Source organism: Corvus hawaiiensis, chromosome Z, assembly GCF_020740725.1.
Source record: "Corvus hawaiiensis isolate bCorHaw1 chromosome Z, bCorHaw1.pri.cur, whole genome shotgun sequence".
Classification (NCBI taxonomy): domain Eukaryota; kingdom Metazoa; phylum Chordata; class Aves; order Passeriformes; family Corvidae; genus Corvus; species Corvus hawaiiensis.
The window spans coordinates 9,326,287-9,341,708 of record NC_063255.1 but is presented as its reverse complement, the minus strand read 5'-3'; the positions used below and the strand labels follow the sequence as shown (position 1 = coordinate 9,341,708).

The 15,422-nt window shown below is 42.2% G+C and overlaps 1 protein-coding gene and 1 long non-coding RNA gene across 3 annotated transcripts in view; both read left to right on the top strand.

Annotated features, from left to right (window-relative positions):
- The window catches only part of PARP8 (poly(ADP-ribose) polymerase family member 8), a 134,570-nt gene that overhangs the window by 35,262 nt on the left and 83,886 nt on the right, over window positions 1-15,422 (top strand). The window lies entirely within an intron of this gene.
- Window positions 5,547-14,594, top strand: LOC125319808. Its single transcript, XR_007200899.1, has 3 exons — window positions 5,547-5,558; window positions 9,564-9,567; window positions 14,180-14,594. It is a non-coding gene; the product is annotated as an uncharacterized LOC125319808 (long non-coding RNA).

The window sequence follows — 15,422 nt, the reverse complement described above, 5'->3', positions numbered from 1 at the left end:
TCTAATCCAGTAGGATAAATATTCTCATTAAATTCACAGGGACTCTCATCCTAACTTAACTAAAGCGTGACTGGACTCACAACACTAGCAGCAAAAAATTTTTTTGCAAATAACATACTATACATTTGTGTAGGTTATACAGTAAACACCCCCACTTCTGCCTCTTTGTTTGGAAGGTCATATTCTGAGGGTGAGTACAATCATATAATATGATTCTGGATAAAAATGATGACAAAGAGGTAACAAAACAGTGCTGTTCAGTTCACTTGCTGGAAACATATTGCAAGTGCTTCAATTACATTTCATGCTTGAGTTGAGAGCTGCTACAATAGTGACAGGAGGAAAAAAAATAGAATTGCTTCATTTCTTTTCTCCCACCCACGGACGTTTCTCAGTGTGGAAAATGAATCATCAAGAAGAGGTATTTTTACTTTGCAACAGACATTAGAGAAATGTTGATCTTCGGGCAAACTGTATGTCAACTGATCTACTAGTCAAAAGGTCTGATCGTGCTTGCACAGATTTTACTTCCTTTGGAATCACTGGGAAGTCACAGCAAGAAGGAACCAACACAAACTCCCCAGAATGCACAATCACCTCAGGAGTTGTTCCCACTGTGGCAGCTGTATGACATGGCTGAACTGAGGGCTGTGCCAAGCTGCTGGAGTACGAGTTCTGCTTTGATGAAACTGGGGTAGATCCTCAGCAGAAGTTGATGGTCCCAGGCCCCTCTGCAAGCACTGTCCCAGCCCACTGGCGATGGCATGATGGGTCTGCCAGGACAGAGCCTGCTTGCCGGCTGGGCCTCAGGGACACTGGTTACTTGTGGTGGTGGAGACTGACGTATTGCAGCTTTCAAGAAGTTTTTTAGAAGTCTCCTGTCACAAGTGAAAAGTTATCATGAACTAAATCATGAGCTGGCCTCTTGGTTTGAGAACATAATCAACTGGGATGTCTATGGATGCTGCTGTTAGCCATCTGAGAATCTGAGCACTACTACTCCAAGTCTACTTTTAATTTGTATCTAATTTTGGAGTGTAAGGTTTCAATATAACGTGCGACAAACATAGGGCTTTTATCTCTCATTTTCAAAGCATTTTGCAGAAGTGGAAGAGGAAGCTTGAGGCTCAAAGCCATGTAAAGAAGTTAATCAGTTGCCAGGTGCAAAGTGCAGGCCTCACTCTCATTTGTTCTCACTAGGCCACACTTTTATTCCTCTAAGCTCTTCAAAGGTGCTCATGGCTCAGATGAATGTAAAGCAACAAACCTTCAACCACAAACTAGTATTTCTTGCCCCCAAACTAGTATTTATCACTCAAAACTTATTTTTCTGGCAAGCCAATGTGACTTTTGAATTAATGTTTTTCCCTTTTACTACCTTTTACTTTTGTTAGTATTTACTTTCAGGTATCAGGTTTGCACACCTGGAGAGCTTTCTATGTTGTTCTGTATAGGGTTTGCATGGCCAGGTTTTGGTTGCAGGTGGACTAATGGGGTGAGTTCTGTGAGAAGCTGGCAGAAGCTTTATCCATGTCCAGCAGAGCCACTGCCACTTGGCTCCAAGACAATGTGCTGCTGATCAAAGCTGGGCCTATCAGAAATGGTCGTAACACATTTGTGATATTTAAGAAGGGAAAAAAAAAAGCTATTCCACAGATGTAATTGCAGCCAGAGAAGAGACGACTGAGAAGATGTGAGATGAACAATTCTGCAGACAGCTGGGTCAGTGGAGAAGGAGGGGAAGGAGGTGCTCCAGGTGCTAGAGCTGAGGTTCTCCTGCACCCCATGGTGAGACCGTGGTGAGGCAGCTCTGCCCCTGCAGACCAGGGAGGACCTCAGGGATTCAGAGATGCACCTGCAACCTGTGAGAAGACCCACAGTGAAGCAAGTGGATGCCTGGAGAGGAAGCTGTGAACCCGTGGGAAGCCTGGACTGGAGAAGGCTCCAGGCAGGGACCCGGAGACCTGTGGAGAGAGGAATTCATGCTGGGGCAGGTTTCCTGGTAAGACTTGTGGGACCCACACTTGAGCAGCCTGTCCTTAAAGGACTGCGCCCCATGGAAGAGATCTATTGTCCTTGGGATAGACTCATGTTAAAGAAGTTCATGGACAATTATCTCCCATGGGAGGGACCCATGCTGGAGCAGGGAAGGACTCCTCTCCCTGAGCAGTGGCAGGAACAACGTGTGATGAACTGACCATAACCCCCATTCCCTGTCTCCCTGAGCTGCTGTGGGGGACGAGGTAGACCCCAGCAAGGAGGGACATGTGGAGGGAAGGTGTTCTTAATTTTAATTATCGTGTTCTGATTTTGATTAGTAATAGAATTCAGTTAATTTCCCTGATGTGAGTCTGTTTTGCCTGTGATGGTATTTGGTGAGTGATCTCTCTCCCTGTCCTAATCTCATGAGCCTTTCATTACATTTTCTCTCCCCTGCATACTTGTGGAGGAGAGTGATGGAGAGGCATTGGCACGTACCTGGCATCCAGCCAGGGCTAACTCACAGTGGTAACTGATCTCTGGAAGTTTGTTAGGGTATCCGTAACAATGCTGTGGTGGCTATATAGTTCTTCCTTTTTGGATATCACGTAAGGAGTTGACACTTGTGTAAATCCAGCACAAAGACTGTGTCTGCCAGTCGTTATCGATTGTGATAGCCTGCCTGGGGTGAGGCTGACACAGCTCGATGCCACTAAGTCCAGCTGGTAGTGAGGTTCAGCATGTATTCCCAGACTATACTCATCTACATCTCTATATGCCTGTACCCCCATCCTGCTCACCAGCTAGTCCAGCTTGCTGCTCATGAGGGGCTTGCTGCCCATGCTTACCCAGTGCAGGGCAAGAAAACAACAGTTCTGCTGACACAGGACCAGCCTCTTTTATTCCCTTGTCCCTTGGTTTTCCCGAGCTTGTTGCTATTACCCTGTCCCTCTGTTTTGTTGCTGTCCAGACCACCCTTGCCCACCTTTTGTCCTTCCCATTGCAAGACTTCAGGAGTTCCCAAATGCACTTCCCAGGAGCCTCGTAAAGTGTCCCCTGCCCTGGCAGTAACCTTGCGGTCTGCAAGATTCTGCAGGAAACATCTCCCATTGACCCCCCCGTGTTGGGTGTCAGCTCCCAGCCATGGAGCTGGTAACTCCCTGGCTCAGCTGTGGCTTCCCTCAGACTCCCTGGGTCAGACCAGGCTGGTGGGCTACCTTCACTGACTGGGGTCACTGTGACTGGGGATGATCACCCAACTTGCCAGCAGCCCGAGTGCAGTGCCAAGAGTCCCCATTTCCAATACATCTGTTCAGTGCTTCACCATCCCCAGGGAGCTGCATGTTGCTGCCAGTAGCTTCAGCTCTACATCTTGTCATAGGTGTCCATGGTGAGTGAAAGCTGTGGAGATCTCCCTCAGCTGCTGAGTTGCACTGACTCATCAGGCTGTTTCCTTATGTTTTATCTGTCTATTAATAATGTTTACTTTCATTTTTCCCTAGGCAGAACTGAACTCCTTGAACCCTTGTGTCAGTTTATTTAAATTAAGTGTGATTTGAGTGCAAACTGATTTGGGCAAATTACAATTTTTTTTCTCCTTTTTCTTCTTCTGTGGCTAGGTCTCTTAATGGCTCATACAGCACTTGCATGAAAGCTCACTTGCATTTCTTGTGCTGGATTTTCACTTACTAAAACATCCCCTTGCCTGATCCTCTGTGAAGCTTTGTAACCACATGGAAGCAGTTTTTCCCTATGGAAATGGATGTCAGGGCTCCCGTTGGGTTTAGGAAGAGTTTTATTTAGAAATGTAATTGCTAGGCATTCCCAGTTCATGTAACTCTCCATGTCTTTTCAGGCCCACATGTTTTTTGGGTTAAAGCATACCCTCTCCTCTCCATCTGTTCCCCTGCCCTCTGTTACAGAAGAGGGGCTGGCATGTTGTTCTCAGGTCTTTCTTAAGGAAAGGAAGTTCATTTGTGCCTGTGGGTTTGAAAGAAGAGGTGCAAATAGAGAGACAAAACAGCTTTTGCCTTAGAATTCTGTTTTTCTGAGGGCATAAGATCCACTGAGATCACAGAAGGGATTGCATGACCCTGAAGAGAAGAATGGAGTCCTACATTAAATATTTTATACACCTAGACCTCCAGTTGCCTGAATCAGCTGTACCCTTCTTTTTTCATATTCAGATGTAGGTTTAGACTGTAGTTTCTGCTTGCACAAATACTTTGATAAGAACAATATGGCTCAGTGGAAATACATTGTGAAAGTAGTTGTTGCCTATGTTTGCCTACTTTATTAGGCACATTTACAGTATGAGGCATTTCTGTTTCTCTTCTGATCTAATATAGTAAAAATAGTACATCAAATTAAATTAGCTTCATTTTATATTTACTCTGTAGTGGATGTAGTGTCTTGCAGGGTCTACTTTTTGTTTTTAAAACAAATCAAACAAATGAAACGTAGTTATTTCCCGGTAATTTAATTTCTTTCTAATTATAATTTTTTGAGGCAAGTGGTTTTGATATTAGAAAGATGTAGTATGCATTATGCTGATGTTCATTAGGTTAGAATGACATGGTGAATTCACAGAAGGGGAGGGACAACAAATTGTTTGAGAGATTGAATTTGAATTTCCGTAATTCTCATTAAAGCCTGGATTCATTCGTGAAGTATATCAAACAAGAGCAATTTTCTTCCTCACATTTCTGTGTGATGTGTTGCAAAGAATGTTTTCAAAAGAAACGGAAGAAATTCTCTGAAGCAGAGGATTTGTTTTTCTGTAAATTGAAGTCACATAGCTAGCTCTGTATGATCTTTTTCTTTCAATTTTGCTTACCAGTTTTCTGTAGCATTACTACATCTGTGGGCTCTGTATTGGCTTTGCTGCTGTTGTAAAGCTTTTGTCAGTTTGGGATGGTGGCTGTGGAAGTGTGCTCATGTTCAATAAAGTCTTGTATGATTGCATTGTCCCAGTTATAAGAGGTGTAGCTATACCTCTGACTCCCAATGGAATTACTTCTTCTTCCCATTGTCTCTTATGCTACATACAGACATAACATCAATGAAATTCCAAGCTTTTTAAAAATCACACTGGTTACTACACATCTGGTTTTCTTTGCAGACAGATTAGCAAATGTGAGGACTGTAAAATCCCCTTGCTTTGAGAAGCAGTGGCAGCTGGATGATCAGCTGCTGTGACCTGATGTTTAGTGGAAGTTCAGTAAAAATGTATAGGGAGTGTTCCAAAGTCTTTATTTTATTGAAAATACAGTCACTTTCATTGTGAGCCTTTTTGCTCTTTTGAAAAATGAAAGTGACAGGGTTTTGCAGTTTGCAGAGGAGCAAAGCTTTGTTGTCTTTATCACTTGGATTTGTGTTGCATAACGTACTCATAGTTGTATACACCTAGCTAAACTAGGCAGACAGTAGATGTGACATTCTGGTTGTATATCTGATGGCTTGAAAATCTGTGGCAAAAAACTCAACCTACCTATTGGGAAACAAGGAGTAAATCACCTATTTGGATTGAAAATACCTCTATTTGGCAGGAGACAATCAACAGGAAAGGCTGATACCCTGTGGATAACAATAGTTTTGCTTCATTGAATAACGTCCTGTGAGGAAGGATGGTTTCCATCTTGTACCTGTGATAGAAGAGATCTATTGTTATCTAGCAGAGACTGTCTGTGGAACTGGCAGAGTTCAGTGTCATTCTTGAATATTTGTTTCCCACCTATAAAACAGAATCATCCAGGTTGGAAAAGACCTCCAATATCATCAAGCCCGACCACCAACACAGCACTTCCAGGCTTACAACCAGACCACATTCCCATATGCCACATCCCTGTGTACCCTAAGCTCCCCCAGAGATGGCAGCTCCACCATCCCACAGGGAAACTGTGGCTTTCCCACCAAGACATTGTCCCGACACCTTTGATGGTGTTTCCACAAGTGCAGAGGCCCAGAGAGGCTGCAGCTGAGAACAAGAGCAGGAGGTATGTCCTTTGGTGGTCCACCAGCTACGAAAGTAGGGAGGAGGGAAGGAAAGGCTTGTTTCTGTTCTCTTTGACTCAGAGTTTTGAATCTGAGTAACTTGGGATGACATAGTCAGTGATTTGTGTGGTGGTGGTTTTTTTTGCTTGTGGTTTGGGTTTTTGGGTTTTTTTTGTAAAGCTTGAAATTTATTTGCTTTTACTATGAACACCATTGTTATTAAATGTTGTTAATTAAAGCTTTTTGATCTGATTGAATCATTTAGGCTAAATTTTGTTTGAATTTTCCTTTGAGCACTGAGGATCATACCCTTAAAAGTGATAAATAACCTTGTGCTCTCACAGCTCTTGCAGTTGGAGCTGAGAACACTGCATACCCCAGGAGGTGACTGGATCTTCATGAAGCCAGGTCACACACAGTCTAGCATAGTTTAAAAATAGGATGAAGGTTTTCAAATGTGTTTTGGTTAATACGTCATGCCCTCTTCTACAGTAATAGTTCCTGTGGCTTAATTTACCACCAAAAGTGTTTTGTTAAACAGTAAAATCTTGCTATATTTTCAAGCCCTCTCTTACTTGTGTCCTGTTGTGAAAGAAGGCTGCTATTTTTCCTTTCAATTTTGCTGGCACAAATAAGTGGTACAGCTTTACTGTTCCATTTCACCACAGGCAGCAATTTCAAATGGTTATACCACTTCTTTTGGGCTTAATGACGCTATCAGATGATGGAAAGTGAGTGACCTTTCAAAACAGAACGAACTATAATCACTCTGCAACCGGTTCCTGGTTTTCTTTTCTGGAAGGAACAGCCTCTGCAGTGACCTTCTGGCACCCGAGGGGGCTGTGAGAAAGACGGGTGTTTATTGATCAGGTGCTCGCATGACTCACATCACCAATGCCTCTGTGATAAACAGTTCTGTGAGCAGGTGAGCAGTTTGACCCATGTCTGCTTGTAAGTTCTCCAGGGGAATTCTTTTGAGATTAAAATGTGGTGTACCCATCCACTTGTGCCAGTATTACCTGAAGGTTTTTCTCTGTGAACTCTCTTCCCTCGAGATCCCAGGCCTCAAATTTGGGAAACAATCTTCACATGTGCAGATACCTACTGGCTCTCCCTACTTGTAACTATTTGCAGTTTGGTGTTTGTATGTTTTGTGCGTCCTGACATGCCTTAGATGACATTCCGTATCTTGGTGAAACTGACCCAGATTTTAAGATGCAGATGTCTGAATCAGGTTTTTTTAATCTCTATATTTAGGTTCCTCTGTACAATGGTCTCAGTAAACACGATGACAAGCACTTGCAGCTGCATTACTGCTTCCACTGATGCTTTCTGTGGAGTCTGGGCCACTGCTAGCTGAGCAGTTCTTCTAGTCACTGCAAGTGCATGTGGTATCAGTGAGACATCCAGGACAAGTTATTCTTCAGTGTTTGATCCTTTCTTCTTTCATTCTGTAGGTTAATTGGTTTTGTTGTCTTCAAGCCATGTAATTTTTCTTTACTTTAAGTCTTCCAAACTCTGTCTTTATAAAAAGGCTCAGTGGAGATCTTCAGATTAAGAGCTCTGTGTTAGTGAAAGGCTTACTGGTCTTAATCTCACACTAGTGGAAGACTGAAGTTTTCTAGCTGTGTTTACTTTGATTCTCTAAATGTACTAGAAATGCTTAATAATAAAATGCCTGATTACAAAACTTATGCTTTACAGGTTGTTTCCCATCTTCTGGATGCTTTCCAAATTTTGGTGATGATTTTGGTGGGTGAACATGCTAAACAGTGCAGTCAGAGCAAAGAGTAAGGAAGAGATGAAGGGAGTACATCATGCCTGACATTTTTTAATTGCAGATTTTCTCATGAAGAAGCTGATGGAAGGATAAACCTTCACTTTTTTTCCTGAGAGTTTTGCCTATGAAATTTCATGGGACCAGGATATCTTTGTGTGTTTTGAAAAGCATGTAGCAATTTTGAGTACCTTAGCATGAGTCCTATTTTACCATTTTCGCCAAGGTATTTACATGCTGGCCTCATAAGAAGCGCTTAGGTAGCCAAATCCCATTTAAGATACCTAAATTTCCATTGAAATCTGCAACAGAATGGAAATTTTTATACCTTTTGAGTACATTGCATTATCTAAAATGGCAATTATGTACTGATGGTATTTTCAAGGGAATATAAACAGTTTAGTTTTCTAACTGCCATTTCTGCACAATTATTGTTGACTAATTATTTTTAAAATCTGGACTCTAAGCCCTTTTTTTCAAAACTGCTGATGGTTCCTGCTGATTTCTCTTGGAGATGTAGTGGTTCAGCACACATGAAAGGTAAATCAGTGACTGTAAAGCTTTGTAGTTATGGATCGCTTTTTGAAAAAGTGTGTATTTTTTCTTGCTGGGAGGCATATAACAAGACACAGCTGGGAATAGAACTATCTCTGCCTTTGCAAGAGTACAGGGGCTTCCTAAACCAGTGCTTCATCTGACATGTAATTAGTTTATTGAGAAGACAAGGATCTAATTAAGACTGGTAGAGGGATTTTTTAATTTTATCTTTACAAATTAAAATGGTATTTAAAATCTTAACTACATGTTGGGGTATGTAAAGGTATCTTTTCAGCTTTATACCGGCTAGCGCTTGTTTTTCAATGCCTTAGAAAGCCTCGAGCAGCCTTGAGAGGTAGCACGGGCGATCTAGCACTTTAGTAGCTCTAAAATCGGTACCTGAATCAGCTGCAAAGCAAATACCATCAGCAGAAGCAAAGAGGGAGAAATATAGCTCCCTGCTCGCTCAATTCCCTGCAGTTAGAAGCCTTCAAATGAGACAGACGACCAGAGATGTTTACAGGAAGGTAGCTGAGCTGAGAGAGGGCCTTTGCCTCCCCTCGACCATCTTTTTATTCGGAGAAGGGGAAAGGGGATGACTGGGGGCGGACCCGGGGTGAGCGGCCAATCAGACACTGCTGAAGAGTCTGAGTTACATTTGGCTTTGCCCGCGCTTGGAACAAAGGAACTCGGAGCACATGTCTTTGGGAGGGGGGATGGGAAGCTCAAAACAGGCAGCAACAGGGGTAGGGTACTAAAGTTATCTGTTGTTTTTTGTTCTATAGTTTGCTTAACGTTTTCTGTAGGAATGTCTGTCAGACAATATTCAAATATGGTTCATTTGCGTATAGTATAAAATTAATATTCTGTGAACAGTCATGCATCTTGAAGCATTCTTTGACTCAAGAACAGCCCATATATTAAAAATTGTTCTTTATTAGATGAGCTGCTACTAAATATACATAAATGCAAAAAAAAAAAAAAAAGTTCAGTATGCTTTCTATTGCTTTCTGTCATGAAGAAGAAACAGATTGTGTGATATTCACGACTAGCTAAAATTCATGACAAGGTGGAAGAACTGTTTCAGATCCTCACCAGTGCTGCCACTTCAAGTGTATAAAAAGCTCTTGAACTGAAATACCCTGCTGCTGTTATTCTGTACCCTATTGAAATATAGTACTGGGTTATGCTTTGAATTTTTTCCCTGAGTCACACTGAGAGTTGTCAATGTCATATTCAACCTACAGCTTTGCTCTCTGAGCTACTAGTGAGAAAGGGAGGTAACGTTTTGCTCATTAACATTTTACTCATGGAAATTAGCAACAGGAAACACAGTTGTTAGTAACATTGCCAATGCAAATTTTTTCCATTAATTTTACTTAAACTCTTTCTTCATCCTGGCTTTAAATGGTTATGTGGTTAATCCTCTACCCATTCCCTGGAAGACTAACACAAAGTTTAATGGGGTTCTCCATTTCTGATACTCAGTCAAGTTATACTCTTTCCTCTAATTTCACATGGATATGGCTTGCCATTTTCTCCTGGGCCATCATGTTAAAATTACACCCATCTTCATGTTAGCACTCTGCAAAACATGTTGCAGCAGTCATCACATTTCCTACCACACTTGATCATTGATTTACCATACTCTGTGTACCTGGCTGTCTGGACCCACACAAATATTCTTGCTCACTGGCCATTCTTCCAGATTTGTGCTTGTTTCTTGATGACTGCTTTATTCCCCTCAATTTATTGACATCTTTCTAATGCCAAGGACACCAGGACTGAATGTTGTGCTAGAAGTGTATCTGTGCCCTCAGACTGAAACTCTCATACCTGAAAGGAAAGGAATAAAAAAATATTTTCGTGTCATCTCATACTGAATTTTCCATTTTATTTGCTGTTTGTGAATACATGCTCTTCATGACCATGGTTAGTGGCAGAGATAGGTATCCCAGTGAGGCTCCAGGTGTGAGGAATGACCCACTCTGCTTTGCATGTTGCACCTTTCATCACTGTAATTCTTGGGTCTTTTGGGTGGAGTAGGCAAACCCCACTGGCATTGCCCCAGCCATGTAGCACCTTATTTTGTGTCTCTAACCACAGAAAACAGAATGGTTTTGACCATGTTAGTGTAATGGAACAGGAGGATGAGCCAACCCTTCAGGTTTGCAGTCAGTCCTTGCAGCTGTGTGCAGGAACAGCAGCTGTTGCCTTGGATTTAAATGTGTGCAGGATATGGGTCAGTGCTGTATCACAATCTAGCCATTTTCTTCACCGTAATGATTTGAAGATGGGACTGTGTGTACCTGTAAGCAATAGATAAGTAACTGGCTGTAGGTATGCCAGTGGTTCTGAATTGTGTGAATGGATTATATTGGCATAAATAAACTGCTATGGCAATTTCACAGGTGACTTGTATTGAAAATCTTGCTCTGTGGGATTTTGTTGTGTTGAATGTGTGCACTTCTAATTTAGAATAGTTTTAAAAGCAATAGTTTGACATTCAAATAATATATTTAGAAGTTATATTGAATTTGTACTAATGATAATGGAAGTTGTAAGTGTGGAAAATAGAGAAAATAATAATTTTAGTTCATAAATATAGTATTTCAGCTGTACCAAGAAGTACTGAGGGCTGACTTTAGGTGGAAGGGGAAAAATTTGAGTTCTGTGAGATATATCAAAGAATGGATGAGAAAGACTATTTCAATTTGTTACTTTTTCCCTGCACAGCAGTGCCTGTCACACACCTCATTAGATAAACAAGCAAAATGCCAACTAATTAATTAATGTCTAGAGTGGTCGAAGAACAATGCCTGAGACTTTCCTCCTTTGCTGTGCACTGCATGCAAAGTAAAGCAGCCCTTCCACTTGTTACAAATATAATGAAGTTAAACAGTGAATATCTCCAGGAATTTTTATGGGCTTAATTTTTGGTTTTCATAACTGTTAAGACGCTGAAATTATAAAATTATCAGGTAAAATTTCCTATGACAAGCTCCTCTCTTGTTAAATAGCTGTAACTGTTCAGTTTGCAGTTTGCCTTGTGTCTCTGCCTTGGGTTTGTGGTTGTTTCTTTTTGTGTCCTTTTATTTTACTTTTAGCAACACAAAGGCTTTGTACAGGGCTGGACAAGGTGTTTCTGTTCAATTAATCTGAATTGAAAATCCAGTTACTTGAATTAGAACCACGGTAGCCTCAAAAGAGCCTTCCAATAGGAACAATGTGGGTCAAAACTTCATGGCTTTAAGATAACTCTTAACTGGCTTCAAAAAGAGCACATCACAGTCTCTTCTAACAGCAGTACTCCAAAATTAAAAGATGGAAGCTGAAGAGAGGAAAAACTTTCTTCTCTAAACCCCACCCCCCAAAAAAACCAGCCAGAAAAACCCCACAAAACCACAAACACCATCCAAAAAACCCCTCAAAACCCCCTGAAAACTCAACCCAAAACACAATCAACTTCTAGAAAGCACATGGTGGAAGAAGATGGACCTCATCATATAAATAAGGTGCCCAAAGGCACATGATACTATGTGCTGCTCTGGCTGCTGCTGAGCTGGGCCAAGAGGTTACTGTCCTGAGTTTGTTTGGTGCTGTGTTTCCTGGGGAAGACTGAAATTGAATGAAGAGCTAATGGGAAACATGCAGGGAGAATTCAAACACGTTGGATCAGTGGAGAGAAAGAAGAATACAGAAGTATAAAATGTATCCATGTTGAGAAGAGGGAGCTGGACCTGGTCAAACAGGGCAACTTGACAAACCAGAGGCTTTAGTAGTTCTTAGTGAAATGGAAGAGTCTGATTGTGGACAACCTTGTTTTGCACTTGTAGACATATTTGGATGTAGCTCCTTCCAGAGTGACACACAGCACATACAATTTTTCCCCCTCCCACGTGTTCCTGATTTGCTAATTTTACTTTTAGAAGTGCCCTCATGTTTGATGGAGTAATGATCAATCCTGTAGACTTCGATGTATTTACTATAAATTGTCGTGCCTTTTTCATTGGAAGCTTTGCTGAAGGGAAATGTTTGAGCTGCAGTTTTCTGTGTCCCCTTTATTTGAATGACATGCTAAATCAAGCAGGGCTTTATGAGTAACATTCCCTCTTTGATTCAGATGCACGTCAGTTTCATGAGAGGACCAGTAGCTCAATTATTCTTAGTGACAAATGCAAACTATAACAATTTTGACTCAGCGCCTCTGTACCCCCGGGTTATGTCAAGAAACGAAAGCAGTGCCATTTTTGACGCACTGACACTGCTCACCTCTCTTTGGAGTAGTTCATGTCTGTCATCAGTAGATATGCCTGGGACTTTTCATATGTCATCACACACGCACGTTCTCCATCATCCAGAGGAAAAGATTACTCAGAGTCACTTGTTATTCTTTTCTGTATAATTGCTGGTGCATCACGGGAAGTTACCATGTGTGGTGAAAGGGGCTTGTGCACAAATTTCAATTCTTGCCAACCATCCATCTGTATCTAGCAGCAAAAAATAGCTGTGACTAATGATGGGTCACCAGTTGTCAGATCACAGGGAATACAGAAGCTCATTGAACTCTAAGGTGTTTCAGGAGATCTAAAGTGGCTTGAATATCTGTAAAAAAAATTGCTAAGGTGCAGACATCTACATTCAAGACATTTTAAAGGGCACTTCAAAAGTTGTTTAGAAATCCATGAAGATTGTTTTAATAAAGAAGCTAGAAAATGGTATGGATGTGAAATGGTTGGCAGTCCAGTTGTGTAGCAAGATGCAAATTTAAAAAAAAAAACAAAACAGGAAAAAAAGTGCTGAAAAAGATTTGCACCCTTTGGAATACATACTGAAATTAGTATCTATTCATCACTACTGAAGTGATGAAGTACTTGTTTCTAGAAAATAACAGAAGTGTGGTAGGGGGCCAGAAGTCTTTCATTTTCTGTGCAACTTGCCTGTAGTCTTTGACAAGTACTAAAGTCTCCCTTGGACTTCAGTGGAATTTCATTCTAGTTCTGTATTCTGTAACAGAAAATATTTAGTCTTTAATACACAGTCTTTAATACTGTGAGAGTATTCTTGCTGTGCTTGACGGACAGTCACTTTTTCCATAGCTGTGCAAATACATACATGAAAACTTAGGTCCACCTCCTTTTAATTTTTGTCTCATTTGTGGCTTCTTATGCTTTCTCCCAGAAGACAAGGTTGTTCATCACTAATCATTATTCTGTTTAATAGCATCAGTTTTAAAATCACTGCTTTAAAAAAGGTGGAAGTCCTGTGCTTCAATAGTTACTTCCTCATGTGAAAGAGCAGAAGCCCATATAATTATTTGTATTTTAAAATACCTTATACAGTTTTTTATTTCTAGGAGCAGGTTATGAAATCATTACTCTCTTCCATATTTCTGTCATGATTCTAGTGCCGTTTGTCTATCAGTGTTTGGAGATACATGTCACTTTGTGGTTAGTGTTTTATGCAACTGAAGCATTTACTTAGTTTTGTTTATGGTTTTGTCACATTACTGAGACTGTATTGTGAAGGTGCCCTGAGTGAATGGAGTGCAGCATGTACTGATTTGTATTGGCTAATATTATTCATGGATTCACTTAAGTTTTGTGAACTTTTTCTATTGTCTCCCTCAACTTCAGCAAGGCTTTGGTCACTGTCTCTCGCAGTATCCTTGTGGCAAGCTCAGGAAGTGTAGACTGGATGAGAGAACAGTGAGGTGGATTGAGAACTGGCTGACAGCAGATCCCAGAGGGTTGCACTAGTGGTTGTACTCCATGGGTCAGTACTGGACCCAGTATTGTTTAACCTCATCAGTGGCTTGGAGGAAGGGGCAGGTGCCTCCCCAGCGAGTTTGCTGATAGCACAAAGCTGGGAGGACTGGCCAATACAACATAGTGTTGTGCAGCCCTTCAGAAGGACCTCAGCAGGTTGGAGAGATGGGCATAGAGAACCTTCTGAAATGCAGCAGAGACAAATGCAGGGTCCTGCACCTGGAGAAGGAATAACCCCAGGCATCAGCACAGGCTCAGGACTGACCTGCTGGAAAGCAGCTCTGCGGAGGAGGACCTGGGAGTCCTGGCTTCCATGAGCCAGCAGTATGTCTTTGTAGCCAAGAAGGACAATGATATCCTGCAGTGCATTAGGAAGAGCATTGTCAGCAGGTCAGGGAGGTGATCCTGCCCCTTTACTCAGCCCTGGTGAGTGCTGTGTCCAGTTCAGGGCTCCTCTGTACGAGAGAGACATGGAACTCCTGGAGCAGGTCCAGTATAAAGTGACAAAGATGATCAAGGGACTGGAGCATCTCTCTTATGAGGTAAGGCTGAGGGAGCTGGGCCTGTTCAGCCTCAAGAAGAGACCACTGAGAGGGAACCTCATCAATGTCTGTCAGTGTCTGCAGGAAGGGGCTCTGCTCAGAGGTGCTGAGCAATAGGACAAGAGGCAGTGGGCAGTACGTGATGCACCAGAAATTCCATCTGAATGAGGGAAGAACTTCTTTACTGGCACAGGTGACCAGCCACTGGAAAAGGTTGCCTGGAGAGGCTGTGTAGTCTCCGATAATGGAGATATTCAAGAACTGTCTGGACACAATCCTGTGCCCTGTACTTCGGAGTGACCTTGCTTCAGCAGGGAGGTTGGACCAGATGACCTGCTGCTGTTGCCTCCAGTCTGACCCGTTCTGTGATTCTGTGATTTGTAATAGAATAATAGCATCGCTGAGGTTTGAAAAGGCCTCTAAGATCATCACGTGGCACAAGTCGCGCAACTGGGAAAGGAACAGCACTGCGCCTCCCTGAGTGTCTGCCACAAGTCTGGAAACCTCTGGGGCTCCAACCTATGGTTAAAGATCCTCAGGAGGGGCTGTCAGGCCACTGCACACACGCTCGCTATCCCCAGTGTGATGTTGAGCAGGATCACAAGCGACTGAATCCCCAGTGCACTAACTGAAGGCAGAGAGGATGAGAGGGATCTTCTGTATGGGTTCTGAAGGATTTTATTCCTCAGAGGTTCCAGGGACAAAAGACATTAACAAGAGAGGGTCCAACGGTTTTATAGGGATACAGTCCACCAATCAGGTTTGGGCAAAGGGGAGGAGAGAGTACAAACTGACTAATCAGGGGGAAGGTGGGAGGGAGCAGGG